The sequence below is a fragment of the Tachyglossus aculeatus genome, chromosome 23, assembly GCF_015852505.1.
Source record: "Tachyglossus aculeatus isolate mTacAcu1 chromosome 23, mTacAcu1.pri, whole genome shotgun sequence".
In the NCBI taxonomy this organism is placed as follows: Eukaryota; Metazoa; Chordata; class Mammalia; order Monotremata; family Tachyglossidae; genus Tachyglossus; species Tachyglossus aculeatus.
The window spans coordinates 19,914,628-19,920,627 of record NC_052088.1 but is presented as its reverse complement, the minus strand read 5'-3'; positions in this window follow the sequence as shown (position 1 = coordinate 19,920,627).

The following is a 6,000-nucleotide window of genomic DNA, read 5'->3' as shown; positions in this document are numbered from 1 at the left end:
AATAAGTTTGTGAGAGTCCTGAGGCAGCCGAAGGGAAGGCATGATTGGTAATGTGGAACGATTAATCGAAGAACACCTCTAGGAGCTTTTTTGAAGGGCAACTTAGTAACTGCTATTGAGAGTTTGTCTGGGGATAGAGCAGGGGCTTTCCACTGTCGAGCCTTAGAATGCAGGGTATCGATGGACCTCTTTAGCCCTTGAAAACATGAACTCTGAGGTGAGATTGATCAACAACACTACGGAGAAAGAAACTAGGACACTGGACTTGATAAAGTTCACCCACCTCTATAATGCAAGGGTTGTCTTCTTGCAAAATCTGGCAACAAGGAAAATGTGCACTGCAGAACTCAACTTTTCTTATGCTGCCCACATGTTTACAAACCCTGACTTCCACCAGACTATACGTTTTTTGAGGTCAGCAATGTCTAGAGAAGCAGCGTGGCTCAGTGGAAAGAGCACAGGCTTTGGAGTCACAAGTCATGGGTTCAAACCCCGGCTCTGCCAATTGTCAGCTGTGTGACTTTGGGCAAGTCACTTCACTTCTCTGTGCCTCAGTTACCTCATCTGGAAAATGGGGACTAAGACTGTGAGCCCCCCGTGGGACAACCTGATCACCTTGTATCCTCCCCAGTGCTTAGAACAATGCTTTGCACGTAGTAAGTGCTTAATAAATGCCATTATTATTATTATTATTGTTATTATTATTATGCCTACCAACTCTATTGCACTCTCCCTAGAGTGTAATTCAGTGCTCTCTACAAATAAGCTTCAATAAATACCACTGCTTGTCTACAGCAATGAACCAGAGAGGCGGCGTGGCTCAGTGGAAAGAGCACAGGCTTGGGAGTCAGAGGTCATGGGCTCTAATCCTGGCTCTGCCACTTGTCAGCTGTGTGACTTTGGGCAGGTCACTTCACTTCTCTGTGACTCAGCTCATCTGTAAAATGGGGATGAAGACTGTGAGCCCCCCATGGGACAACCTGATCACCTTGTAACCTCCCCAGTGCTTAGAACAGTGCTTTACACATAGTAAGCACTTAATAAATGCCATTATTATTATTATTATTATTATTATTATTATTATTATTACTAAGTGCTTGGAAAGTACAGTTTGGGAACAAAGACAATCCTTCCCCCAAAATGGGCTCACAGTCTAGTAGGGGGCTAGACAACAAGAAAAAACAAGTGGACAGGCATCAATTGCATCAATATAAATAGAATTACATATATGACATTAATAAAATAAATATGTACATATATACATATATATGTACATATATACATATATTCACAAGTGCTGTGGGGCATGGAGCGGGGTAGGACAGAGGGAGGGAATAGGGCCTATGAGGATGGGAGGAGGAGCAGAGGAAAAGTGGGGGGGGGCTCAGTCTGGGAAGGCTTCCTGGAGGAGGTGAGTTTTCTGTAAGGCTTTGAAAGGGGGAAATGTGCTAGTTCGGTGGATGTGAGGAAGGAGGGCATTCCAGGCCAGAGGTAGGACATGGGCCATGGTCGACAGAGGGACAGGCGAGAACGAGGTCCAGTGAAGAGGTTAGCAGCAGAGGAGCGGAGTGTGTGGGCTAGGCTGGAGGAGAAAAGGGAGGTGAGGTAGGAGGGGGCAAGATGACGGAGAGTTCTGAAGCCAATACTAAGGAGCTTTTGCTTGATACAAAGGTTGATAGGCAACCACTGGAGATTATTGAGGAGGAGGGTGACATGCCCAGAGCGTTTCTGTAGGAAGATAATCTGAGCAGCAGAGTGAAGTTTGGACTGAAGTGCGGAGAGAGAGGAAGTTGGGAGATCAAAAAGAAGGCTGATGCAGCAATCCAGGCAGGAAGGGATGAGTGACTGTACTAACAAGGTAGCGGTTTGGATGGAGAGGAAAGGGCGGATTTTGGTGATGTTGTGAAGGTGAGACCGGCAGGTTTTGATGACAGATTGGATATATGGGGTGCATATCTTTTATCTACCCCAGTGTTTAGAACAGTGCTTGGCACACAGTAAGCACTTAACAAGTACCATTATTATTATTATTATTATTATTATTATTATTATTGTTATTATATCCCTCTGAATTACTGCATCAGCCTCCTCTGTGACCTCCTTGCCTCCAGTCTCTCCCCTCTGCAATCCAATCTTCACTAGGCTGCCTGGATCATTTTTCTAAATAAATTGTACACAAATCACCACTCCTCTAAAACCTCAAATAATTGCCCAGCCACCTTCCTCCTCAAACTCCTCACCATTTGCTATAAGGCACTTTCCTTCCTAACTAAACTCACTCCTCTCCCAGTCCGTCAATTGAATTTATTGAGTGCTTACTGTGTGCAGAGCACTGTGCTAAGTGTTTGGGAAAGTACAATATAGCAGAGACATTTCCTGCTCACAATGAACTCACAGTCGACAGGGTGCCCCAGTACAGCTCAGTCCACATACTTCACTCCTCCAATGCTTGCCTACTTTATGGTTCCTCCATCTCATCTCTCTCAATGTTGATCCCTTTTATACATCTTCTCTCCTGCCAGGAACTCCTGTCCTCTTCATAATAATAAAAATAATAATTATGGTATTTGTCAAACACTTTCTTTGTGCCAGGCACTATACTAAGCACTGCAGTGGATACAAGGAAACTGGATTGGACACAGATCCTTGTCCCATGTGGGGCTCACAGTCACAATCCCCATTTTACAAATGAGGTAACTGAGGCACAGAGAAGTTAAGTGAATTGACCCAGGTCACACAGTAGACAAGTGACAGAGCCAGGATGACTCTCAGGCCTGTGTTCTATCTACTTTGCCATGCTGCTTCTCTATATCTTCTTCATATCTGACAGACAACCACTCTCCATCTTCGAAGCCTTACTAAAATCATATCTCCTCCAAGAAGCCTTCTATGGTTTACCTCTCATCTTCTTATCTTAATCCCCCTTCCTTCTGTGTCACTTATGCATTTAATAGCACACAAATAGTCCCCCTGACTTCACTCCCCCCACAGCACTAATGTATACATATATATGCATATATATATATCCTTTTACTCCATAGCTTCCCTTATTTGTAGTGTTTTTCAATGTGTGTCTCCCCAACTCTCCCCAACTAGACTGTAAGCTCCTATGGGTCAGGATCGAAACCACCAACTCTATACCACCCCTCCCCATAGTCCCCACTCACTCAGCCTGCTCTAACCCTGTCCCCACACCAAAGCACTTGTTTGCATAACTGTACATAATTATAATTCTATTTAATTGATGGTGTGTTTATATCTATAATTCTATTTATTTATATTAATGCTATTGATGCCTGTTTCCTTGTTCTGGTGTCTGTCTTCCACCTTCTAGACTGTGAGCCCATTGCTTGGTAGGGACTGTCAATATTTGTTGCCAAATTGTACTTTCCAAGCACTTAGTACACTGCTCTGCATACAGTAAGCGCTCAATAAATAAGACTGAATGAATGAATGAACTCTATTGTACTCGTAACATGCCCAGAGTGTTTCTGCACAAAGACGATCCAGGCAGCAGAGTCAAGTATAGATTGAAGTGGGGAGAGGCAGGAGGATGGGAGATCAGAGAGGAGGCTGATGCAGTAATCCAGTCGGAATAAGATGAGAGATTGAATGAGCAGGGTAGCAGTTTGGATGGAGAGGAAAGGGCAGATCTCGGCGATGTTTCGGAGGTGAGACTGGCAGGTTTTGGTGACAGATTAGTACAGTATCCTACAAATACTAAATGCTCAATAAATTATAACTGATTGATTGCTCTGGGGGAAAATCAGTTTTATTTTCCCCTTTAGGGATAATTCTTTTTCACCCAAACCCACCCACTTCACCAGGTTATCCAAAAATTGCAAGTACTCCTTCTGAAAGGAATGTAAACCAAATCTCTCTCCGTGAAGACTTCCTTTTCTCCTTTGTATAACAAAAGTAATTCACTAGTGCCTTAATTCATTTTGAGCTTCTCAGGCTGGCAACAAGATAAGGGGGTAGGACTGAAGATGGACAGGAAACCCTGAAATGCAGTCACAGTCCATTCAGGTAGGAGAGCTTATAACAGGTTTCCTAGGGCAGTGTCAGACGCCAGATCAGTGGTTCGTAGCTTCAAAATCACTAGCCTCAAAAGCAGGGGGAAAACCTATTCTGGTCCAGTGTTTTATCCCAGACAGACTTTAGACCAGAAATGGATAATTCCTGTGGAAAATCAGGCTCAAAAAAAAGCACTTTGTGCAGACTTGGCTAGGGGATTCGTTTATTAATATTTGATTAAAATCCAAGTCATCAAAAGCAGTTTCCTTAGCACAACTAATTGATTTAAATTTCTTTGGAAATTTTGCCAGAATGTCTTGTAAACAAAAACAATATGACCTTTTTTCAATTCTCCTGTTATAGAAAAGCAGACTGTGCTCATAGGCAGAAGGCTTCAGCCCTTCCCCTAAAGGAATACGCCTACAAAAAACCTCTCAAGATGATTGCTCCATTGTAAAGGTAAATGCTGATCCAGGCTTACCTGATACATGGTGATTTTTCCCTACTGATAAGGTTACTGCAATTGAAAATAATCCTATGCAAATTTTTCTCAGACTGCTCCATCTCCATCTTAACCAAGGGCATATCATGCATACCAACTTCCACACTGATTGTTATGTGCCCTTAATCTAACCATGGATCATAAAATTCTGCAAGTTCATCATTCATTCATTCAATTGTATTTACTGAACTCTTACTGCATGCAAAGCACTGCCCTAAGTAATTGGGAGAGTACACTACAACAACAAAAAGACCCATTCTCAGACCCAGCGTATGTCATTCTCTGCCCACAATGAGCTCACAGTCTCATCATATTCATAGCTGTCTTATTCATACATGAAACTATCTATGACCAAATTTTAAACACCATGAAAAGTCACCTTTTAAAACAAGACTGTCTTGATGGAGTAAAAGACGCAGTCAGGCAAATATCCCATTTTGAGTTAGTCACGGATAATCTCGCTTTTGAAGGTGATCCAAACCTGGCCATCACTGTCTTATTAGAACAAATCTGAGTCCGAGACGCGCTACAGATTTTAATTGTCACGTAAAATCAATTTTCTGAGATGCTGTGTGTGAAGCACTAGTGGTCGGCAAGCCTCTTTTAACCTTCTCAAAATCTTTTCCTTATAATGGGCCTTTCATGAAATAGTGATTCCACTCCTCATTTTCTCTAGTTAGCAACATCCATTAGTTTACTCAATCCTGACTGGCTCCATAATTCATGCAAATGACTCTTCTTTCATGTCTTCTCATCTATCTTTAATCTAGAGTGGAATCTGGCCCAAATCAAATTAGTGGGGCAGGTGAAATCCAATTTCGTTTTCTATCATTCTTTTACTGCTGCCATTAATAATTTCCAGTGTGTCTGCTGTAAATGGATGAAATTTGAGACAATTATTTTAATTGCATGAGACACTTCAATTGTTAGCTGGTGTCTCTTCTTTGCATAATTACAAAGAGGAGACACTACATAATATGAACATCTAAAGCTATCGATGTAATTGTTGATGAATAAAAATGGCTTCCAAATTATAAATATGTGCTAGCAGCCTATCTTTTGCCCAATTACTACCTGTTATGGTTAAAAATGTGTACACAATTCTCATCGCTTACTGTGGAGTTGAGAAGATGTTTACACCAGGCCAAGGGTATCAGGTCTGCCATTAGGTATAATTTAGCCAGGATTTTCCATGAGGTAAGCCACAGTGGTGTCATGTAGATTCAGCAAGTTTTGGGGGTTATGCATACAACTATCAAAAGGGCCCAGGATTCAGCTGTGGAGTAGGAGCATCATGGGCCTCATCAATTTCCAATCCGACTCCCCCAGTGCTGATCAAGCTGTTTAGACTGGTTTATGGGCAAAGGCAGATTAGAAGGGCAGCGTATGTCAAGCTCAAGGCAATTAGAAGATTCTCACAAAGGGGCAACACACCACAGCTTGCTGTCTTTTCTCCCCAAACCCATCCTGCTCTTTTCCAG